Here is a 25301-nt window from a genome sequence, read left to right on the forward strand (position 1 = left end):
GTTCAATCCATATCCCTCCATACAGTTTTCAGAGCACAATCAAGAGTAATCAGTGAGTCCAGAGGCAGGAAGAAGCCCTGACACAAGTGTGGTCCAAAAATAACAACAACAAATATTTTAGGGGTTTTGTTAGAGGGGAGTCTTTATTTATTTTGGAGATCTATCTGGTACTGCTCAGGAAATACACCTAGGTCAGTGCTCAGAAGTCACTCACTGTGGTGCTTAGGAGAGGACCATATGGTACCAGAGATCTAACCTGGGGCTGTGCATTCAAAATATATTCTCCACTCTATTGGCTCTGTCCTCAAATCCATAATATATTTAATATGTTAAATGTACATATATTTATCATATCTAATTTAATATAAACATAATTCCATAGGGCTTTCACATCTTCCTAAAAGCAAAGCTGAACCTCTACCATCTATTGCCAATTTAAAAAATTGTTTTATGAAAAAGAAATCACCTTTTCCTTTGCCAATTCATTAATTTATAAAGAAAATCCAAAAAAAAAAAAAAGAAAGAAAAAAAAAAGAAAATCCAGAAGAGAAAAAAAATATATATTGCTTAAAAAATGGCTCAAAAGGCTAGGACAAAATGCTTTGCATGTGGAAACCCAGGGTTTAATCCCTAACAATGCATGATTCTTAATTCCTCCTACGCCTCATCACAAAGTTGGAAGTAGCCTCTCAGCACTACTGGGTATGCCCCAAAATTAAAAGAAGTCAAAAGAGACTAAGCTTAAAAACTATAGTGCCTATAATGTTACCTCTAATATTACTGGTTGCTCAATTCAGTATTTTTCATAGATAAAGCTGTTTATGATTGAATTATAGTTATACAATGTACAACAACCTTCAAAAGTGCACATTTCCCACCATAAATATCAAGTTTCTTTCTCTCTCTCTCTCTCTCTCTCTTTCTCTCTCTCTCTCTCACTCTCCCCTTTTCTTTTTTGACACTGTTATTTGCATTGCTGTTAATGAAGGGGTGCCATGCACGTCCCTTTCATAGAAGACCTTTCTCTACTCTAACTGCACTCCTGCTCTTTGTGGCAAGCTTCCTATCCTGGACTGGTCTTCCTAATCCTCATCTCTCTTGTCACTGGATATCATGCACACTATATTTTATTTTCCTTAATCCCACAGATGAGTGAGGTCATTCTATGTTTATTCCTCTCCCTTTGGGTCATTTTACTCCATGTAAAATCTCCATGTCCATCCATGTGTAAGCAAGTTTTATGACTTCACTTTTCGTAATGGCTGCATACTATTTCATTGTGTAGATGTACTACTGTTTCTTTAGCCACTGATCTGTTGTTGGGCACCTAGATTGCTTCTAGATTATGACTATTGTAAATAGTGCTGTGATAAACATAAATGTGCAGAGGGCATTTTTTACTGTGTTTTTGTGTTCCTAGGGTATATCCCTAAGAATGGTAATGCTAGATTATAAGGAAGCTCAATTTCCAGTTTTTTAAAGAATATCCATATTGTTTTCCAGAAAGGCTGGACTAGATGGCATTCCCAACAGCAGTAAATGAGAGTCCTTTCTCCCTTCATCCATACCAGACTGATTGTTCTTGTTCTTTGAGATGTGTGCCATTCTCTGTAGTCACAACCATTTTTTAAATGTTATTTTAGGCACTGTAATTTATAATATTGATAATGGCAGAGTTTTATGAACAAACCATTCCAACACCACACACTCCATCAAAGTGTCAGCTTTCCTCTACCACTGTCCTATGTCTTTCATTAAAATATCCTACCCTCTTTCCATACCCTGCCCCCATCTACAATGATACGCTTCTGACAAGTCCTCAGTTTCTGTTGCCTTTGAATATTTGTTGTTTCCTTATTACAACAACCATATTTTGAGAAAAGATAGATTACAAATAGCTCTGCTTACCTGAAATATTTTTAGTTTAATATAAAATAAGACTCCCCCCAATCTTTCTCAGCATTTTTTGTGAGGAACAGGGCAGAAATGTTATTCCACTAATATTATGATTACAGCTTAGATTAGATTACATTATTTTTTATGAGTTGCTATTTGCATTCATTCTACCTCATTCTTTGTTGTTGTTGTTGTTGTTGTTGTTGTTGTGTAGGCGGTGCATCCTGTGATGCTTAGGGGTTACTCCTGACTACGCACTCAAAAATTGCTCCTGGCTTGGGGAACCATATAAGATGCTGGGGGATGGAACCATGGTCTGTCCTAGGCTAGCCTGGGCAAGGCAAATGCGTTACAGCTTGCGCCACCTCTCTGGTCCCTATTCTACCTAATTCTTATATATGCTTTAGTCCAGTTTCATTTGACATCTGGTATTTTATTTAATTGATGTTCCAAGAGAAAACCATTACTTAAATTCAATATTAAAATCCACTGATATAATGTTTAGCTATTATTTAGCAAAAAAGTGTCTACATTATCAATAATAATGAGAATAGAAATATATTATTACAAGAAGGCTTCTTGAGATCACAAAGAGATGAACGCAGTTAACAAACATCTTCTGATAGTCTGCTAAATGCTAGTAATTTGCAAGGGAACTTACTTTAATTTGGTGGACAAGGCAGTGAAAAAGAAATAGCATGTTTCAGTTCCAGTAAGTGTTGCCCTAAGATCAGATCAATAGTACAATATATAGAGCATTTGCCGTGAGTGGTGCTGAGTGGGTGCAATTCCTGATATCCCAAATGTTCTTTCTAGCACTGCCAGGTATTATGCCTGAGTACGGAGCCAGGAGTAAGTCATGAACACAGTTGTGCCACGCCATGACATAAGACAACCCTGGATGTATCCGATTTCCCTGGAGCAGTGAACTGATAATCCCCAAGAAATATTTTGGCCAGCAGGCCCATTGGTGGACATTAATTATACCCCCTGCATGAATTACTGGCAATATTTCTGAAATTCATGACATGATAGTGACATTACAATTTCTTATTATTTGGCACATTCTCTCCCTTGTAAAAATTACAGACAGAAATAGTGCCTCTATCAAATTCCTTTTCCCAGAGAAATTTTCTTACCAAATAATAAGACAGGCTACGTCTCTTTCTGTCAGCCTCTTTACTTCTAAAGGCAAAGTCAAAACATAACATCTTCAAGACAATGTCTTCTCTCCTTGTCTTTGAACACCATAGAAGGATGACTTTGCCTCAAGGACTTTCCCTGCCACTTTGAATACCTGCTAACAAACAGTTTTGGCCAGTGTAGAATCAGACTATTGAATTTACCCCTTCCATGTAAGTTTTATCTCTTTCTATAACCAAACCTTAGGAAATTGGTCTTAACCCCTAGTTAAAAAACAATTCCCTTAGGTTAAGGATATTTGTTATTAGGAAGGAAACCAGGATTCTTGCAATCCCTTACTTTGCATCAGTAATGACACCTAGGACCAGGAACTACTTTGATATGTAAGAATTAGCCTTCCTTTTATCCTCTGGCTCCTAACTGAACTCTATTCTATTCCAAGATTACAAACCACCTAAAGCCATGTATATTTGTTTTAAAATCAAACAATGTACATTGATAGTTTCTGTACTTTGAAAAGAAACAAATGTGGACATTCCTTTCATGATGACTGTCCCTGGAGATTAAATTTGTCTCACATCTATTGCAGACATGGGTTTCCATATGATTTATTTTGTGTGGTTTCATTATTTCATATTTCATATTTGGCCACTTGGTTACCCATTTTCCTCTTGTGAAGGATTTTTTGCCCATTAGAGATGCTGAGACACTAGTTGCCTGCAGCACAGTTGGGTATGGTCCCAAATCTAAATAAATAAATATTTTCCTTTATAGAGCAAGAAAGAATATTTAAAAATGTCAGAAAATATATAATTAGAAATAAATTTATAAGATACACTGTTAAAATAGGATAAAGAGATAAGGATAATAGAGTTGTTACACATGGTCCAACAAAGACTCTGAGTGATAACTGGAAAGAATAGAAAGGAATCAATGGTAAGTGGAACAAGCCCTTAAGATGCCCACACTTCAATAACCTGTGATCCCCACAGACATAGTGTCATATACTATCACAAAGCAAAACAAACTTTGTAGATCTGATTTAAAAGAAAAAAAGCAGAAGCTGTGAATCCTCAGAAAGAAAAATAAATACAGGATTGCCAACACTTCATTTTACCTTGTAAGCTTTTATAATAGAGTTTTGAGAACACTGTTGTTTGTTATGTTTTAGCCACAGTGTCATTACACTGTCCCAAACACTAAGAAAAGCAGTGCCTATAGACTTGACTATACCAGCATTTAATGTCACTTTCATCCACGATTGGCACTCATTAGATTACAAAGAGAAAATTCCAAACATAAGGCTTCATAGCCAAATCAAACCTTCAGTGGTGATCATTAACATATGGTTTCCTTTCATTCTGGTGGTCTTCTATCATTCAGCAACTCAACTTTCCACAAATCCAACTTAGCAAGTAGGCCAAAAGAGAAAAATATGCTTCCTTCTTTCACTTATTTGGAAAAATGAGAAATAAAGTAGAATCACACAGCATATCTCCTATATTAATAATCAACCAGATATCTCACTGAAATGAGATAGAATGGTTCTCATAAAGTTAATCTTACATCTTAACTCTTTATTTTTATTTTATTATAGTTTATGTTATATAGTTAGCATAGTGTTAAAGTTTATGATATGTTAATCTTACATCTTAACTCTTTATTTTTATTTTATTATAGTTTATGTTATATAGTTAGCATAGTGTTAAAGTTTATGATATTGATGTAAAATGTTACTATATCCTGATGTATACTGATAATCTCCATCACTGTCCATATGTCACCTCTAGCCCATATATCTTATCTTTTTATATGTCGAAAGAAAAGTTTGGAAAAAAAAAGAAAAGTTTGAGAACTAGTTTGAAAAACTGATATAACATCAGAATTTTTCCTTTTATTTGCACTGTGTTACATAACATCTTTTCATTGCCAAAGATAATTTCTTTAAAGGTGGTAATGATTCTCAGAAATATGAAAAGCACAATTTTTCAGAAATCAATTTTTTCAAATTAAAACATAAAGAAAAGTTTACCATTTTAAAAACCATAGCTCAAATACTTCTATAGCATAAAATAAAACCAAAAGAGTCTTAGAGACATATAATGGAACAACACTTATTTTACACAAACAGAAACTTAGGTCAGTGTAGGCAAATGTCATTTTTAAAATCACATTAATTTATAGCAGAGTAGAAAATTATCCTCCTGGCAAGGTTTTCCCATTCTATTTCATCTTTGCTTTTATCCTACAGCTTGAAGTGCTTGGAGGTTTTATAAGATTCTGAAGAGTAATTATTATAATTGGAATCTTTTTAGAGTCATGAAAATGCTCTAAGGATCATTTTTAGAGCATATGAAAAGAAAATCAACATGAAAAAACAATCTTTAGAACTGTTTTCATCAGGGAAGTCTATAAAATTCCTACATCTAACAGAAAAACATGCTCTAAGGCCAATCTAATGACAGGCTTAAAACTGAGAACTTTAATTTAAGATAGTATATGTGGATATTATCCATTTTTGTGAAATTTTACAATGGACTCATAAAATGTACAGGTTATAAGGATTGAGAAAGCAGTGATTCTGACTTTTATAGAAACTGAAACAAAAGACTAAGGGGAAGAAATATATAAATGTAAAATTTCTATCTACAAGTTAAGAAAAATTAATAAATCAACAAAATTATATGTGCATAATTTTTATCTTAAAATAGAATCATAGAGTTTTAGGACCAGAACCTGATGGAAAGTAATTAAATTTTAAACATGAAGTCAGTATAATTCTCATGTGTGTTACTTAAGCATTTTTCTTCTTGGCAGTCAGTCTTCTCACATCTTGTGGTCTAGAGCCTTTGAACCATGGTCAATCTATATATCCCCAAGCAAATGAACTTTTCACAAGTGTCTTATTCATGATCATATTTAAAAGCAAAACTGACAAAAATTTTCATGCTTAAATAAGAACATTGACTCAAAAAGAAAAGGTAGCTGAGTTCTTAATAACAAATTAATCAATACAATGTATCAATAGCATTGTGCAATATGATCATATTGAAAGCAATCGACATTATTAAAAGGAAGTCTTTTCATTATATAATAGAATCCTTAGATATTTAGAATTCTATCGCTTCTCGGCCTTTTGGCTAAGATCATGTGTAGATATTTAGAATTCTAATTAACATTTGATTGCCTCCACATTGTTTTATAGAGAAAAAAATGCCTGGTATCTAGTACATTAATTTCAATTAAAAATATATATTGGGGGTTCTGGAGAAATAGCATGGAGTTAAGGCGTTTTCCTTTCATGCAGAAGGACAGTGGTTTGAATCCCAGCATCCCATATGGTCCCCTGTGCCTGCCAGGGGCGATTTCTGAGCATAGAGCCAGGAGTAACCCCTGAGCGGTGCCGAGTGTGACCCAAAAAAACAAAAAATATTTATATAGGAAAATATTTATATACATATAGGAAGTCTAGAGAAAGGGAGAAGGCACACAACTGTTTCCCAGGCACCACATAGTTCCTTGACTGCTAGGGGTCACTCATGAGCAAAATGTCAGGAACAAACCCTGAGCACCATTAGGTGTGACCTGTACACCAAGACCCCCAAAAATACTGAGCAAGGAAAAGCTCAATGGTAAAAGTACATGCCTTGGAAACATGAGATCTGGGTTTTCCATATATCTGGGTTGTTCATATATTATATGAACATATATATTATATTTACATATATATCAATAATCTGTTTTGTATATACCTTTTTCTACATCAAAAAAGTAATTAAAATCATTAACAATATTACTGTGAGTATTCTACTGTTTTATGCAAACTTCTAACAAAACAGCATGTAAAACCAAAATCATTTATCTATTAACATTAAGATTACTCATTCTAGGGGCCAGAAGATAGCACAGAGGTAGGATGTTTGCCTCGCACACGGCTCACCCAGGACAAACCGTGGTTTGATCCCCAGCGACCCATATGTTCCCCCAAGCTAGGAGCAATTTCTGAGTGTATAGCCATGAATAACCCCTGAGCATCACTGGGTGTGCCCCCCCCAAAAACGATTTCTCATTCTAGAATTTGTTGTGAGCATTCCAGCAGAATATTATTTCAGTTGCAAGATAGGGTGCTTGACTTGCTTATGGGTAACCCTAGTTCAATTTCCGACATTCCATGTTGTTTCCCAAAGCTGCCACTAGTGATCCCAGAGTTCAGAGCCAGGAGTAAACCTTGAGCACTTCTGAGTATATCCCCTCTCAAAAGACACACATACACACACACACACACACACACACACACACACACACACACACACACACACACACACACACACAAATTTTGTTAAGCAGAACTATAGTACAATGCATTTGTTAACAGAAAATTTTCCCAATAGGATTTTGCCCATTTCTACCTAATAAACAGAATATTATGCATAAGAACATTAACAGTTTCTTTCTATTTTCTGCATCAGTATTAAATACTTCTTTTTCTACCTGCTCTATGCAATCATTCCCTTTCCATCTGCTCTATGAAATCATATAGTTTTCATAAACTGTGTCATTTAAATTATACATTCTCTTTTCAAAACTATTCTTAATATTCAGTTTTCTGTATTGAGTATTACAATAACCATTTCTGACAGCAAGACATTTTCAAATGAAATGAAATTAAAAAAAAGCACACTTTTAAAGTAAGTCAGAACTGAAACTGAATTCTGGATCTTTCTGCTAAACTAAAGCAAATGGCAGAATGTCCCTGAACTTAAGAGTCCTTGTCTCTAAAACACCAATATTATTAATACACACTTTTTACATTTATTCCTTGGGTAAGTTAGAATGCATTCAAACTTTGTGGGATACTGACCATAACTCAGAAAATAAATTAGACCTTGGAACAAAACTAAGTTGGACAACTATTATGATCCAAACTCAACTATCAACAACTTTTTACTTTGTATCTCAAAGTGATTTAATTTTTGTTTGTTTATTTGTTTTGTTTTGGGGTCATATCCAGCAGCATTCAGGGGTTAGTTACTCCTGGCTCTATGCTCAGAAATCACTCCTGGCAGGCTCAGGGGACCATATGGGATGCAAACACACTACCTTCATGCTATCTCTCCGGCCCCATCAAAGTGATTTAATTTTTTAAAAATTAGATGTGGTTGGAATGAAAGTAAAAAAAAGAAAAAAATTAAGTTAAACATAATTCTTGCATGTAGGAAATTGGAAACCCAATGGAGAACCATAGATACCAGAGAGATAGTACAGCAGGTAAGGCATTTCTCTTGTATGTGTTGGCCTGCATTCAATACTAAGTATGCCATTTTAGTCCTCCAAACCAGCCAGAAGTTATTCCTGAACAAAAAGCTAAGAGTAACCTTACCCCTGAAGAAAGGGTAGAAAACCACTATTCTAAACAAATGAAAGAAATGTACTGTCCACAAAATAAAATAAGTAAATGAAAATTTTTCTTCATTTTTTATGGCATAAAGTTAAACATTGACAAGTGTTATCTATTTTAGTCCTCACAAATATTTCACAAGTAAAATTTATGCTTTTTAATGTATTATTGCCTGAATTTTGCTGAGCTTATCTAAAATAATGAAAGTTTAAATCACTGGTATGCAATTATGTGTTTGTGGTGCCAGGGACTGATACTCTACCATTGAGTTATCTAATGGTCCCTACTTAAATATCTTTAAAAGATCAATAAGGAAAAGAGAAGAGAATTAACAAAGGAAGAAAAAGAAATTTATCTGTTGGCATCTCTCTACAAAATAAGCAAAGGCCGGTAGGCCTCCAGAAATATCTCAAATTCTGAATCACAGAGTAGACTTTCAACACACTTTATGTGAGTAGGATCAGGAAGGGACATTAATCTCAAATTCAGGGATTCATTAATGAAATGCATAAACTTTACCACTGAGGATTTTTGACTGTAGTTTTTAAGTAAGGTTAAAAAAAAGGATCAATCAATTACAATGTTACTAGAGTGTTTTGTTTTGGTTTGTTTTGGTTTGGGTTTTAGGTTTCGATCACACCCAATGCTGGAGCTCAAATCCAGCTCTCCTGTATGTAGTACAAATAATCAGCCTGAGAATAATCTCACTTATTCAGCACAATATTGTTTTAAAGAGCTACCTTCATAAGTTTAGCATGCCATAAATTCTCATAGAATTATCCTTTATTGGAACTTTCTCTTACTCAACTTTCAGTTCTTGATACTGACTTTATTCAATAGGACAAAGCTTATAACTATTATGATTTTGTGTTTATTTGAAGACATTCAATCCCAATACAGATATAATGTTATATAGTTCTCTTTTCCTAAAACCCCAGATTAAAATTCAATATTGCACCAAAAATATATTGGCTGTCCTCTGAAGAGATGAGTTCTGAAGAGGCATTTCTAAATTGGTCATTCTGTGTTTCCAATTCTGGTATCACTGAAAACCTTCTATTTGTGACTCCCAGAAGGCCAAGGACCTTTTTCTAGTAGCCCCCACTCCAACACAAACGTATCTGAGAGAGACTATGTAAAGAGCAACACCAGCTTGGACTGTTTTCATGTCTATTCAGGAAGTCAGGCAGCCTCATTACCTATTTATGCTCCAGCTATTTTCTGATAAGTCAGTCTTTCCATCATCTCGGCCATTAACCACCTATCACTAGGTCTTTGATATAAGGCCTAAACAAGAAAATGCTTACTCACAAAATCCTGAAAGTCAAAGCAGACTTTTAGGCTTTAGTAGTTTGATTGAGAACAATACAGTATTGTAGTCATATAGAGTTGCAGTTAAGACTAAGTACAAGAAATTGCAACATTTTGGATGCAACAAAATCAGCAGACAAAACTCCTCAGATGAATGAATAAGCCCTAAGAAACTGACGTTTTTCCTGTATTTTAGAAAGGTTTGGCCAAAAGGAATTGAAAGTTTTTTATGACCCCAGTACTTATTTTATGTTTGATTACTTTGATTTAGAGTGGTAAGATTAAAATTTGGGGCCAGAGAAATAGCCCAAGGTGTAGGACACTTGACTTGCATGCAGCTGACCCAGCTATGATCTATGGCATCTCCTCTGGTCTGTGCATCACCAGGCGTAATTCCTGGGTGCAAAACCAGGAGTAAGCACTGAGCACATCAAGGTGTTGCCCTAAAATAAAAACCAAATAAACAAAAAACCAATAAACTTTCTTTGCTTCTTATTTTTCCCCATATGTAAATGTAGTTGTATTCATTATGCTAAAACTGCATTCAAAACAATTCGTTCTTTTATTTTTGTTAGTTTATAACACTATTAACAATGGTTTCTCTTGGACATAATTATGATACCACACTCATCATATAATATTATGAAAAAAATACTTTGAAAATTTTGCTTTTGTTAAGATTATATAATAGCTTGCTGCAAAGAACAATATAACTAAATCAAAATGGGCTTACACAAACTACCTTCTTTTTTTTTTACAAACTACCTTCTGAAATCTATAAGCTGCTTTTAATTTTGATTTTAAAATCAAAACAAAACATTAAACACCTACATCTACAATGAATATGTGAGATAAAATATAAATACTAAATTAGAATAACACTGATATATATATTGCAGCATTATATGTACCTTGTTTACAATCTTTATAACTTAATAATTTCAGAAAAATCTGGATCTAAAGATACTTAATGTGTATACTTTTTTCAGAGTTATTAAAAAAATCTAAGGGTTAACTCAATGATAAAGGCAATAAAAGAAATGCTAGAAATTATTTATATTTCTAATATTTACTACAAGTCACTATTAGTTTACGTACTAAGTAGACCAATTTCACTTCCCAATCCTTATTGTACTAAACATTTGCTCTCAAAAAATAAAATGAGGTTTAAATATACTGATGATAGGCTAGAGAGACAAAATGGAATAAAGCACTTGTGTTGCATTCGGCCAACCCTGGCTTGATCCCTGGAATCATATGATTCCCTAAGCATCACCTGAAGTTATCCTAAGCACATAACTGAGAGTAGGTTCTGAAAACCTCAGAATATGGCTCCATCTTTTACCCCATTCCTCAATATATATGCCATATATATTTATATATAATAATGGCCAGACAGATCGTTCAGAGGGTTAGAGCGCATATTTGGGAAGAGTGAGGCCCTGACACCACAAGATTCTTTCCCCTGCCCCTGAGCACCAACTAGGTGTGGCTCTGATGGTACCTTTAGTACCAAACCATTAGGGCTACCTAGAGTTAGTCATAAATTGATTTATTAACCTATTTTCTGATCATTCCATTTGCCATTTTGTTGTTATAAGCAATACTAAGTAAATTTGTGCCAGCTACAGGGGCAAGCTTGGAGGAAGAAAGGTCACAGTGTTGGAACACTGAATGCCTGAAATAACTGTATTGTGAACAACTTTGTAAATCATGGTATTTAAGTAAAACAAAAATACACAAACAAACAAAAAAGACTAGTCCCAGCCACCTATTATTTCCCCTCTGCTCAAACCCTCACTATAATAAAAAGAACTTCAGACTCACATACTGCTCTATTGCAGGATTTTACAGGTTAGACCTATGCCTTTATGCTACTCACATATGTGATAAAAAGCTGAACAAACTGGGGTCGAAGAGATAGCACAGTGGTAGGGCATTTGCCTTGCATGTGACCTACCTGGGACAGACCCAGGTTCAATTCCCGGCATCCCATATGGTCCCCTAGGCTGCCAGGAGCGATTTCAGAGTGCAAAGCATATTAAGGGAGTTTAGTGAGATATGTGGCCAGTTGACATGCTAAAGAAAAGATATCCTAATATAAGTTATCCTGATTCTCTTTTTCAAAAGTTAAAAAAAAAGTTAAACTACTTTGATGTTAGATTTTTCTATTTCCTATTGTTCAGAATGAATAACACTTTAAATCCAGTCTCCACCCAACTCCCTGTAGAGACAGGGAATCAAGCTCAGGTCTCATACATATAAAGCAAACGATGAGCCACATGCATGGCCCCAGTGGCAATGAATACTTGAAAGTAACAGAGTTGACTTTCCAATTAACTAATTAAATGAATTCCTAAAAGAATATACTCACTTTGGAGAGATGTACATCTTGTTGCACTGCACTACCTCTACTAAGTTTCTGGGAAGCTTTCTCTTGCCTGAGGTGCTCCCCTGAACAGCAGCCTCACACACGGCCACTGCCAGTGAGCTTTGTCCTTTTCTGGCCCTCCTGGTAAGTTCTGCCTTATCTTCTTCATCCTCTTCTGATTCCTCCTTTTCCTCCTTCTCCTCCTCCTCCTCTTCTTCCTTCACCCCCCAATACATCCAGAATCCCTACTATGGGCAGCAGAATCTATGAGAATCACTGTACTATTCTCAGGAAAAAAACACTGTCTCCCCAAAAAGCAATTTATTTATAAGTCACTAATATAATTTAGTACAAACTATTTTGCACTAAGAGATTTTCTCTCTGTTTTAATTCTGAGTAGTTACTTAAGGAAAAATAAAAATGTCATGACTGAGATGCCAGATAATAGAAAATTCACATTTCAATTCTACCTGATCCCTTCCCAAACTGCATAAACATGGATGAATTACATAAACTATGCTTCTATTTTTCCATTTGGTCAGTGAGAATAATACTGAGAACATGTAAAATGAAAAGGACAATCCAATCCCTTCATGAGGAGCAAAGGTCTGAGTATATGCAAGCCAAATTTCATTTTGCATACAGAAGTTAGAATTATTCTTGCTTCCCCTTTCCATTTGCAGATCACAACTTCACTATTGCTTACTGAATATCCATGCCTTCGAGTAATCCCAACCTCTGTTCCCCACCCTGTACCAAGTGTCTCTACATGTCCAATCTAGTGTACATTACTTGTCTCAAAGTTTGCAATTATAAATTTAAAATAAATCTGACAAGCGTAATTTGATAATTATACCAACAAATATTTAACGAATTGCTGAAATTTGGAGAAAGTTATCAGAAATATCCCCTCAAAGTTGCTTTCATATAACTATGTTAGTTCTCCATGTTAGTTTACAGGTACTGTCAACTTACATGAGTGAGGAACTTACCAGAATGTTCATTCCACTGATTATTCTTAAAAATATTTTTTGGAATTGGACCAGAGAAATAGCACAGCAGTAGGGCGTTTGTTTGCCTTACAAGCAACTGATCCAGGATAGACGGTGATTTGAATCTTGGCATCCCATATAGTCCCCTGAGCCTGCCAGGAGCAATTTCTGAGCACAGAACAAGGAATATCCCCTGAGTGCCACCGGTGTGACCCTAAAACAGGGGCAAAGCTATAGCATACAGCTGGTAGAGTGCTTGCCTTGCATGAGACTATCTGTATTCCTGTGGTCATTTCATTAAACCATCACATATTAATATGATTGTAGTGATTAGGATGCATGGCTTGAAATATTAATACTGTATTTTTTGTACCATAGATACACCTTTTTCCCCCAAAAGTGTGTATTAGGTAGTTAGTGTTACCTGGAGCTGAAGCCCAAGTGCAGGGGAGGAAACCATCTAAAAACTATGTGCATCTTAGGGTCATGTGCATTTTATAGAGCAAAAATTACAGTATATCTATAGATCAGAGGAAGAAGGATGTAAAAAAGAAAAACACAATAGCTTATTCAACTCATTCTCACCTACTCAGACATTTACTCAAAATCATTTTGGAAAAAGTATTATTCCACCTATTTTACAAGTTCTTGAGATAGTCCGTAAACCTCTAATTATAGTCTACATAAGGGGTCTCAAACTTAATTTACCAGTGGGCCACAGGAGACAAAGTCAGGGTGAGGCAGGGCCACATAAGGGATTTCACAAAAAAAAAGTCCTCAAACGTCATTATTAACAGTTTTAGTTATTTCTTCTGAACATGAATAGAACATTGAGTGAAGATCATGAACAGTTCTTCTGAACATGGCATCTTTTGCCTATTCCTTGCTGCCAGAGACTTGACAGCGCTTTTTCTCACAAACCTAAACCACGTTTAGCGTTAAAGAGAAAGCAGTTGAGACCCTCAGTATGGCTTGAAGATGATCATCATTAAATCTAGACCTGTACTTTGACTTATTGAAGTTCAATGTGAAGAATAACTTTTCACACAAATATGTGCTCCCAAAAAAGGCACATAGTGTACTTGAACATTTGGGAAAGCTCAGGGAAGCTGGGGGGCAATTCTCTCAAAAATTGCCCATGCATGTCGGCTTTTCCACTAATCTCCCTGAACTTGGCTTCAAGATCAGAGTTGCTCCATTTGAATCAATGAGCTCCATTTGAAACACAGGAGGGGCATCTTGCACATCAAAGGAAAAGGGGTCCACAAAAATTTGGTAAGTGGCTCTGTGTTTTTTGAAGTCTGCAAATCTGTGATCAAATTCCTTCTCTAGCTTAAAAATAGCATCAACATATTTCTCACCACTGAATGGTATGCCTACATCACAAGTTCCTTGCATGCTGGGAAATTGCAAAGATTTGTCTGAGAGAGCTGGGATTTCCATAACACAAGTTTTGTGGAGAATGTTCTCACGTTGTCATAGGCAGCACTGATAAGCTGCCCCGGGCCTTGGAACATCTTGTTTAGTACATTCAGCTTATGTGTGATGTCAACAAGAAAAGCTAAGTCCATGAGCCATTTGTGATCACTCAACTCAGAAACAGCATTCCCATCCTTCTCCATTGTGGAATGTGGGTGTACCTATTTTATACCCTGAGACCCAGCCATTTCTGGGAGGGGTCTTGGGAACCGGATAGTAGGTGTAACCTTACCTGCTAGACCCTCCCATTCCTGGGAGGGGTGATGAAAATGTTAGATAAGGCTTGAACCAAGGGAATTGGGGCTTTTGGCTTTCACGCGCCCTTTTGGCTTTTTGCCCTTTTTGGCTCTTTGCCCTTTCTGCGCTGCTGTGCGCTCTGGCTTCTGGGTTTCTGTGTTCTGGTCTTTGACCAGCATGGAGCCCAAAGGGAAGATGGCTAACAGGAAATAAGATGCAGGGCTAGCAAAATATTGCTGTGCTTGAAAGGTTATGAATAGGCCACACACACGTGGTGGCTAGGGCTTGAATAAAGTTGTTGCTTCCTGACGCCTGACTGTGAGTGATTGATTTCACCTGGGCCTGGGACTCGCCGACTGCATGAAGGTTGCAGAGCCACGTGAACTGGGATGGCACGGAGAGAAATCCATCACCTCCAGCCCCATCGTTAATTATTTAACACAACACTCCATGAAGGCTTTCACTTCTCTCAACTCAAAAAATCTTTTCAGGACATTTCCCCTGCTGAGCCAATGTACCTTGGTAAAATAGAGCACATCTCCATATTCTGACTCCATTTCCTCTAAAAAAGCATGGAACCTCCTTTGCTTTAAGCCCCTGGATCTGATTTGGTTGATGCATTTCCCAACAACAGACATCACATTGTCACACGGCAGGCATTTACTGCAAAGGGCCTGCTGATGAATAATGCAGTGAAGAGCAATGGCCTTCTCTACACCCTCCTCTTCAAGTTTTTTTTGAACAAGTGCCACCAGTCCATTTTTCCTCCCTGTCTTCGATGGCGCTCCATCAGTTCTTATTCCAACAAACCTCTTCCATGGCAAACCTGCATTCTCAATGCCATCATACAGATGCCGAAATATCTCATTAGTGATGGTCTGGCCATACTTTGGGAATTCTTGTGAGCAGCTCCTCTGTCAATTCAAAATTGCAATCAACACCACGGACATAAATTGTGAGCTGCGCAGTGTCTGTTATATCTGTGCCCTCATCAAGAGCAACTGAGTATGCATCAAAACATTTGGCTTTCTCACACACTTGATGATAAATGTCACTTGACATGTCAGAAATGCACTCTGCCACAGTGTTGGCAGAAAGGCTGATTTTGCTAAACTGACCTTTCTTTTCCAGACAGATAATACTTGCAGCCTGTAACATGCATTTTTTTTTATTTTGAATTATGAGAATAAAAGATGCAAAGAAAGAGGACAAGGTAAAGTTACAGTGGAAGGACAATCACCCATAACATAATTATCAGAAGAAGTCCCCTTGCTGATATCTTAACTTTGAACTTTCAGCCAAATAACGTTAAGATAAATAAAACAGAATCCATGTGCAATTACTTTGTCCCTCAAGTCCTCAGATTGTAGCACTTTATAATATTTCTTAACAGTACACAAGGCAATCTAAATCCATAAAACTTACGTAACTCCTTAAACATTAGAGGCATAATATTTTTTACATTTCCATGTACATGCATATTAGCTTAAGTTAACCTCAAATTTTAAGTGGGTGTGTTTTAAGGATTAGAGTCAAAGGAGAGCAGTAAAAACGGTGTTAGAGTGGCAATTGTTGTTTGCATAGGCCCACCAAAATATGAGAGGCATGGAAAGGAATATCCTTGGCCTAAATACAAAGAGATCCTACCCCTGAAGTTTCCTGGCATAAGACCAACTCTAGGTTTCAGGCAAGTTATCGTCCAATCCAAGACATTGTCCGTAGTACCAACACACTTTTCACACAGTCTCTGTTGTTGGTATCATGTTTCTGTATTAAAGATTCTGAATCTGCATATCCTACATTGAAGTCATGATGTGGAGTGTCTTCTCATTTCACCTCACCATGAAAGAGAAATGCAGGAAGCCCTGTCCTGTAAGCAGGTTGTTGTTGTTAAGTCTTCTCAGTATTAAGGGAAGTCTCTTTTGAGCAGGACGATATCTGAGCAGTGGTAGGGTCTTCCGTGGTAGAGGATTGCTTCCAGGTGATGTTATAGACAAACCTCACAATTAAGGGGCAATACAGCAAGCCCTGTCCAGTAAGCAGGTCATTGTTCTTGTTAAGTCTTCTCAGTGTTAAGGGAAATCTCTTTTGAGTAGATCGATGTCAGAGCAGCTGTAGGGTCTTCCCTGGTAGAGGAATGCCTCCAGGTGATGTTATATACAACCTTGGATGTTTTGTAAATGTCTTCTGTAGATCAGGGGTGAATGGAGAATGCCCATTCTTCTGAGGCCTGTGCCAGGTCTTTATGTCAATGTTCAGGGTGTAAGGTCTCATTGCACTACAAGATTTGTGTGTTCCCATCTCTATTAGATAAGAACTTATTGGTATGTATAGTATTTTCCCATTTTAGTGTGCCTAAGCAAACAAGAAATAAAGCCACGTGGTGCTATCAGATATATGGGGGCGTAAGAACATTTCCAACAATACCCATGACTTGGTTCCAACATAATCATAAAACTGAGGGATTCTTTCACACCAAATTCCATATTGAGCAGTTCACAAAGAGAAGATAAAAAACATGGCGGGGGGGGGGTGGAATCGTCACTGTATAAGAATATATTCAGTAAAAGTTTATAGCCGTCAAAGAAAACACCCATATAATGTTGAAAAGATATAAGTGTCCTTTTTATGCCTTTTAAAATAGTTGGGTGGGTGTTAACTCCAGGGCACCACTTTGGTCTGTGACTTAGGACTCTACAGTACTTAAGTTAGAAAGGGTAAATGAGGACTAATGATGATAGGAGTTAAGGAAGTTAAAGAGAAATATGATCTTATGAAGGGGTATGCAAAAGGGCAGAGTACAAAATGGACATTCTGCATACATAAAAACATAATTCAATGATAGTGAGTACTATTAATGTTTCTTGTGCGCGCGGGGGCAATAGCCCCCGCGCGATTTTGAAAATATAGACTGGACAGAGATTACCAGTAACTTCAAGAAACTGGGAGGCCAGAAGTTCAGAGCCCCACCCAGACCCTCCCTAAGGAGCTGAATGGATAATGGGGGAAAGCCTAGGGTACCTTCAAGCTCCACCAAGGGGCCCAACTCACCGGCTTGCCCAGGCATGTGGCCTGGGGAAGCCCTGGAGATCTGGAGCAAGGCGGTAGAGGGGTACTGGGGTTACCCAAGTGCCGCACCCCCACTAGGCCTGGTTAAGAAGGCCTCCGGCAGTAACATGCATTTTTTAACAAACTCTCCTTCTGTGAATGGTTTCCCTTCCTTAGCAATCATCTCACTAACCATGTAACTAGCTTCGACTGATGCAACATTTTCTTTGGTTGCTTTCTTGAAGAAATCTTGTTGCCTCATTAGACATGCTTAAAGACTGGCAACCCGCTTGGCTCTCTCATTTCCTTGATATTTTGCATATTCCTCAGCATGTTTAGTTGAATAATGGTGTTTCAAGTTGTATTCCTTGTGCACTGCAACTTTCTCTGAGCAAGTAAGACATGTGGGGATGCTCCTGTGCTCAACAAAGAAATACTGCATCTCCCACTTTTCCTGAAATTATCTGTGCTCATCATCAATCTTTCTCTTCACTGCAGGCTTTAATGAAGTCATGATGAAGGTATGACAAAATCTAATTCTGTAATAAACTTCTCTCCCTTCTTTCCCTTAGGCCTCTGATAATGCAAGGGACAGCAAGCAGGAACAGCGGAAATAACGTCTGCACTAGGCACAAAGTATTCACGATTATTCGCTTACCAAATATTCGCAATAAAAAAATCGCATTAGTAAAAAAAAAATCACAAAAAATCGCATTAAACATTTGCATACCCCAAACGGAACTGCTCAGGGTATGCAAATGTTTAATGCGATTTTTCTTACTAATGCGATTTTTATTGCGATTATTCGGTAAGCGAATAATCACAAATATTGCGATATTTGAAGGCCGGCCGCAGGCCACAAAATGTTGTATGGAGGGCTGCAAATGGCCCACGTGCCGCGAGTTTGAGACCCCTGGTCTACATCAATGATGAATCATATTGTTTCCTTCTGAAAAAAAGTTAACAAGATGCTTAATGTAATTTATGCCTATTTCTTCCATTTGTGAAAAAGAAGATGTTCAAAGATTACAGAGGCCTCACATTTTTTTAGATGCAGCAGAATTTAGTTCTTTGGAAAATTTATAGCAGTGTAACACTAACTTCATAAAATAAAACATTCTGCAAGAAAGAATATTCCATAGCCAAATATGTAGTAGGCATAAAGAAAAGTATATTTTAGTACAAGGAAGTAATATTGTTTTTCAAAGAAGAATTCAAATACTTTATATTATAGTGAGGAGGAAAGGGATAGATAAATTCTGTTACTACAGTGAAAATGTATATGGTCTTCTTTGGCGAGATAATGTACTCTTTCATTATCACAGGATGAATCTAGAACTACTACCATAGTTATGAATAATTCCAAATATTTTCCCAACAGTTCCAACCAGACCTTCCACTAGTGATTTTATTAGAGTTGTGTTCATCTACCTCATACTTGACAAACATATTCTAGCCTTAGAGTCATTGTACTTACTACTCTAGAATGTTCCTCATGAGACATTTGCCAGCTCACTCCCTACTTTCATTCAGGCTTTTTTCCAATGCAATCTTCTCTGTGAGTAACAATAGGCCACCCTATTTAAAATTACAACCTGGAGCTGGAGAGAAAATGCAGCATTTAAGTTCATGCCTTGCACTCATGTGATCCACATTTGATCCCTGGTACCACATATAGTTCCCCAAGACCTTTCAGTGATACTTAAGCACAGAGCCTGGAATAAACTCTGAATATCACTGGGTAATACTAAATTAATTCATTAATTGCAGTTTCAACCTATGCTCAATGAAACCTCCCATACTCTCAATTCATAATAATTCTCTGATGTATTCTCAGGGTCAAGAATAGTACTTGCCACATAATAGATCCTCAGTAAATATATGTGGAATAAATTATGTGAGTGAAGAAATCAAATCACTTCACCCTTTCTGTATGAACTATGAGACCTCCTAGATCCTCCAACAGAAATAACCCAGCTCCAAGACTAAAATCAAATAATATAAACTGCTAAATCCTCTCAGGTGAAATCAGACTTACAGGGCTGAAATCTCTGGGTCTTGTGAGATGGGACTGAACCAAGCTTCATGTACCCATCTTGCCACTGGAAGACCCAGCATCCCTATCCACAGTCACCATTTTCCTTGGAAGAAAAATATCTCAGTTCCTCCACCAAGCTCTAAAAGAAAATAATGTCCACCAAAAAGTCACAAATTCTGGAAGATACCTTTGTGGCATTTTCAGAAATAGGTAGGGGGCAAATTCCCCTCTGCATGAAGCCGAACACCCCTCCCTACACCCTACAGAAATAGCCCAGCTCCACAACTAAACCTTATCAAACTTTCAAGAACCAAATTGGTTTTAGATCTCTAAATAGTGGACCCAGTATTATCACAGAAAACATAATGGGAAAATCACAAAGTAATCTTTCAACCTTAGTGAGCCTAAACATTAACACAGAAGGCCCTATTAGCAACAACAACAACCCAGTAAATCCTTAAGACACTTTAGTAATTCGATGGCAAGATACAACCATTGTAAATTGACCTGTGTTGATCTTAGTTTTGATCATTCCATTTACTTCATATTGATTGTTATAACACAAAAGGTAAATTTGTTTGTGCAGACTATTTTGGTAGGTGGGAGATTGGGGCACAAGTGAAGGGAATGTCACAGTGATGATTGGATAGGTATTTGAATATTTAATGCCTGAAATGACTTCATTATGTACAATTTGATAAATCAGTGTTAAAATTAGAATTAGAAATAAAATAAAAATAAAATAACAAGCAATAATTAAGTAACCTACACATACTGTATTATTCTAATCCAAGAAAGTTATGGAAGCTTAAATGGGCTTTAATGTGCTTTAAAAGCTTTAATGGAATTTCCCCTTTTTTAGAAATGTCTGTGTTCTCTTTTCAAAACATATCACTATAAATCTTTCTCTTTATCTCTTCTCACATTTCTCTATGCAATTTTATTTATTTATTTATTTAGTTTTGGGTTTTGGGTCACACCTGGCAGTGCTCAGGGGTTACTCCTGACTCTATACTCAGAAATCACTCCTGGCAGGCCCGGGGGACCATATGGGATGCTGGGATTTGAACCACCATCCTATTGAATGCAAGGCAATTGCCATAACTCCATGTCATCTCGCCAGCCCCTCTATGCAATTTTAAAGCTTTTGAGCCACACCCAGCAATGCTCAAGGGTTTTTCCTGGCTCTGCACTCAGAAATTCCTCTTGGCTGCCTCATGAACCATATGGGATGCCAGGGAGAGAACCCAGGTTGAGTATCTGCAAGGAAAATGCCCTGTGTAATGTGCTATCACTCCAGCCCCACTATGCAAATTTCTTTAAATAAAACTATTTAATCTTATCAAGAAACAAACTATTTAACCACAATACTGGTAAATTTAAACTTCATAACAAAAAAAACAAGAGTCAAACTCTATTAAATGTATGACAATCTTCTCAGTTCCTCATGATTAACAGAAAGAATGACCACCCCCCCAAAAATCAAGAAACTACAGTTCTCATGAAAATATGCTACAGAGAACAGGAAGAACTGTTTAACAGAAAGAACTGATTAATAACTCAAACATAACTAAAATACCCAAGTGTAACTAGATCAGAAAGCACAGAGACAAGTATAGCCATTTTTTTTTTATCAAAAGAACTACCAGGGTTAAAACTGACCCACTAGTCCCATGAATATGAGGTCTCTGAGAAGACTTGAAACACAGAAAGTACACATACACAACACACATTACTCTTAACTTCAGCACTTGGAGCATTCCCTTCCTGAACACATTTAACAATGAGCATATGATACTAAAATAAAAGCATATGGATTTCTTCTGACCTAATTAATTCTTGAGAAAAAATAATACAATTAGTTTTGAAATAACAGATTTTGGAATGACTGTTTGTTAGAAATTCAGGAACACATGGTTGATTAAGTGTTAAAAATATTTATTAAATATAAAAATCCAACACAAGATAACATAAATTATCCTTTAAGTTAAATCTATGTTTAATGCAGGCCTCAGTTATCTTAACTAAAGGACAATCACAACTAGTTTATAATGATGCCAATTGAGTGCAAATGACAAATGGTTTTACTAAAAGCTACATTAAAAGAATACTGATTTGAGCAAGCACATATCAAAAACCCTGGGAACAATTTATGTTGGTGGGGATGTGGTAAGGAAGGACTTCTCATTCACTGCAAGTAGGAATGATGCCTGGTTGAACCCCTATAGAAACAGCATGGAAAGTTCTCAGTAAACTCAGAATGGAACTGCAATATGACCCAGCAATCCCACTTTTAGGATCTATCTCCAAAACAAAAATATACTCATTCAAAAGGATGTATGCACACCACTATTCACTGCAGCACTCAGTACAATAGCTAAGAGTTGGAATCAACCTAGATGTTCAATAAAAGATGAGTGGATCATGAATATATGGTACATATTACTACAGAGCTATAAGAAATCATGCAATCATATAATTTGCAGCAACATGGATGGAACTGGGAGATATTATCTTAAATGAAGTAAGCCAGGAGAAGGATAAATATAGTCACTTATATGTGGTATTTAGAATAACTGCATAAAGAAATGCAATGGTTTAAATGGGAGTTGTCTTGAACACCCTTGGTCCCAGAGTATATAGTGAGAAGGAATGAAATTGAGTGGAGGAAGAGAAACACAAATATGAAAGGATGGGGCCGAGATCCAAGTAGTCTCAGGTGTATTGTTGGTGTTAAAGAAGGACAGAACTAAACAGCCAATCCAAAATCAACAACAATGGAACCAAGAGACCTAATCTTTAACAATCTAAACTTAAAATGGGCCCATTGTACTGGCAAGTGTGCAGTGTGTGTGTGTGTGTGTGTGTGTGTGTGTGTGTGTGTGTGTGTGTGTGTGTGTGTGTGTGTGTGTGTGTGTGAAATAAATTTGTTTCAGGGTCTGGAAAGGTTTGAATGCAAGAGGCCCAAATTTAATACCCAGAATCACAGGGTCTACGAAGCATTCCCAGGAGTGACCTACAAGCACTTCTCTGTGGCCAAAATAAACAAACAAAAAATAATTGCTACTTGCTATTTGGAAGTCCTTTCTCTACTGTCTGCTCCTTTATATTTTTGTATTTTAAAGTTCTTCAGATGAATCATCCCTTTGACTTGTTTTATTTGAAACATCACAAAGCAATACTTAGCAAATATAGACAGCATATTATTAACACATACTAATCTAAAAATGTATAGTTTAGGACTGGGAACTTAGAACAAAGGGCTAGAAAGTAGGCTTTATATTCAAAAGTCCCAGACTTGGGCAAAAAGATAGTACTGTGGGGAGAGCTTATCTTACATAGATCCCATCCAGGTTAGATGTCCAGAACCACATATGATCCCTGAGCTCCATCAAGAATGATCCCTGGGCCTGGAGTGGTGGCGCAGTGGTAGGACATTTGCCTTGCTCACAGCTGACCCAGGATGGACTGCAGTTCGATCCCCCAGAGCCCCATTTGGTCCCCAGAGCCAGGAGCAATTTCTGAGCGCAGAGCCAGAAGTGGTCCCTGAGAGTCAACCGGGTGTGGCCAAAAAAACAAAAATAATAATGATAAATTAATTAATTAAAAAAAAGAATAATCCCTGAAAGAAGAGCCAAGAATAAGCCTTAAGAACTATTGGATGTGGGCCAGAAAAAAAAAAAACAATAATCAGAAACCCCAGACTCTATCCCTGAACCATATGGTACCCAGAATTCTGGCAGAAGCAACTCCTGAACATTAAATCAACAAGCGCCCCCAAACACAACTGAATGTGAATGTGGTCCTAAAATGCCCAAATTATATTATTTGTACCTATATTACATTATGCCTAAAACTAAAATTATGAAAAATATTTATCGTCTCTCAGTATTTGTCAAAAATAAAACAAAAAGCTAATAACATTGAGTCTAATGTCTAGTTTTGCTAAAAATAATATATATATATTCTAATATTCTGTTGCTAGGAAACTCAGAATCCAGCTTTTTACACCTCCCTCACTGGCTGTAACCTTTCTGTTCTGCTTTGTATTCTGTTTTGGTTTTATTCCCTCGCTTCCCAGTGGAAAACAAATCTCTGCAGTATACAGAATTTCTGTGGTTTCAAAAATTGCAGAGATACTTTTCATCCCAAATTAAGAAAGCTGCACTGCTATTGGCACACTGTTAAGAAAACAAAGCCTACCTGATGCTTAAATTAATATTATGTAGGGGTAAGGAAGAGGGAGAGAGAAAATCTTGTTTATTAAATTCTTGGGGAGAAATGTAGTAAGATTGAAGCTAGAACTCAGACTTAACACTAGCACTCAAATTATTCTAACATCCATGAATGTCTTATAAAAATAATTTAAGCAAAGACATGTCATGATTTATGTACACAAAAAACGAGGTACCAGTTTTTTACCAAAAAATTATAAACATGAAAACTAAAATAAAGAGATAACATTTTTGTTTTGTTTGTTTTTTGGTCACACCCAGTAGTGTTCAGGGATTACTCCTGGCTCTATGCTCAGAAATCACTGATGGCAGGCTTAGAGGACCATATGGGATGTCGGGATTCAAACCACCATCCTCCTGCATGCAAGACAAACACCTTACCTCCATGTTATTTCTTTGGCCCTGAGAAATAACATTTTGAACTAAAAAAATTAAAAAGTTAAAAAAAGTTTAAAAAGTTAAAAAGTTCTGTCCAGATTACTTTCTTCAACTCTTACAATAACTTGGAGTTGTCAATATATTATTCCCATCTTATTGCTGCAAAACCCCAGAATTAGACAAGATAAGTGCTTGCAAAATTGAAATAATAAACTAGTGGCAAAAGTGTGCTTTTAGAGGTCAGAGTGATAGCACAGCAGGTAAGGCAATTTGCATTGCATGCAGCTGACCCAGTTTCAATACCCGGCATCCCATATGTTCCCCTAAACAAGTGATTTCTGGAAAAAAAAAAGTGGGGGGCTGGAGTAATCCCTGAACACTACCGAGTATGGCCCAAATTCAAAACAAAAATAAAAACAAAAAGATGGGCTTTGAATTCATGCAGTTTAATTCTAGATACTCTGACTCTAATTCACTAAGTTGTAGCTTCTTAGATGGTAGAAACTGTGAAAATCATAAAATAAACTTTAAAAAAATAAAATTTTAAAGGATTATCAATAAATATTTAATTTGTATAATTATTTTATAAATCTATATAGCAGCAATTGTATAAAATTTTATCAGATGAAAAGGGAATGCAAGTAGAAAAAAATTAGGAATTCGGAGCCAGAGTGGTGGTGCAAGCGGTAGGGCATTTGCTTTGCATGCAGCTAACCTAGGACAGACCACGGTTCAATCCCCCAGTGTCCCATATGTTCTCCCAAGCCAGGAGCGA

At 36.7% G+C, this 25301-nt stretch overlaps 1 protein-coding gene across 4 annotated transcripts in view; it reads right to left on the bottom strand.

Annotated features, from left to right (window-relative positions):
• The window catches only part of ADAM22 (ADAM metallopeptidase domain 22), a 275390-nt gene that overhangs the window by 222167 nt on the left and 27922 nt on the right, over window positions 1-25301 (bottom strand). The gene's annotated exons all lie outside the window — the stretch shown is intronic.

Source organism: Suncus etruscus, chromosome 1 (genome assembly GCF_024139225.1).
Source record: "Suncus etruscus isolate mSunEtr1 chromosome 1, mSunEtr1.pri.cur, whole genome shotgun sequence".
NCBI lineage: Eukaryota > Metazoa > Chordata > Mammalia > Eulipotyphla > Soricidae > Suncus > Suncus etruscus.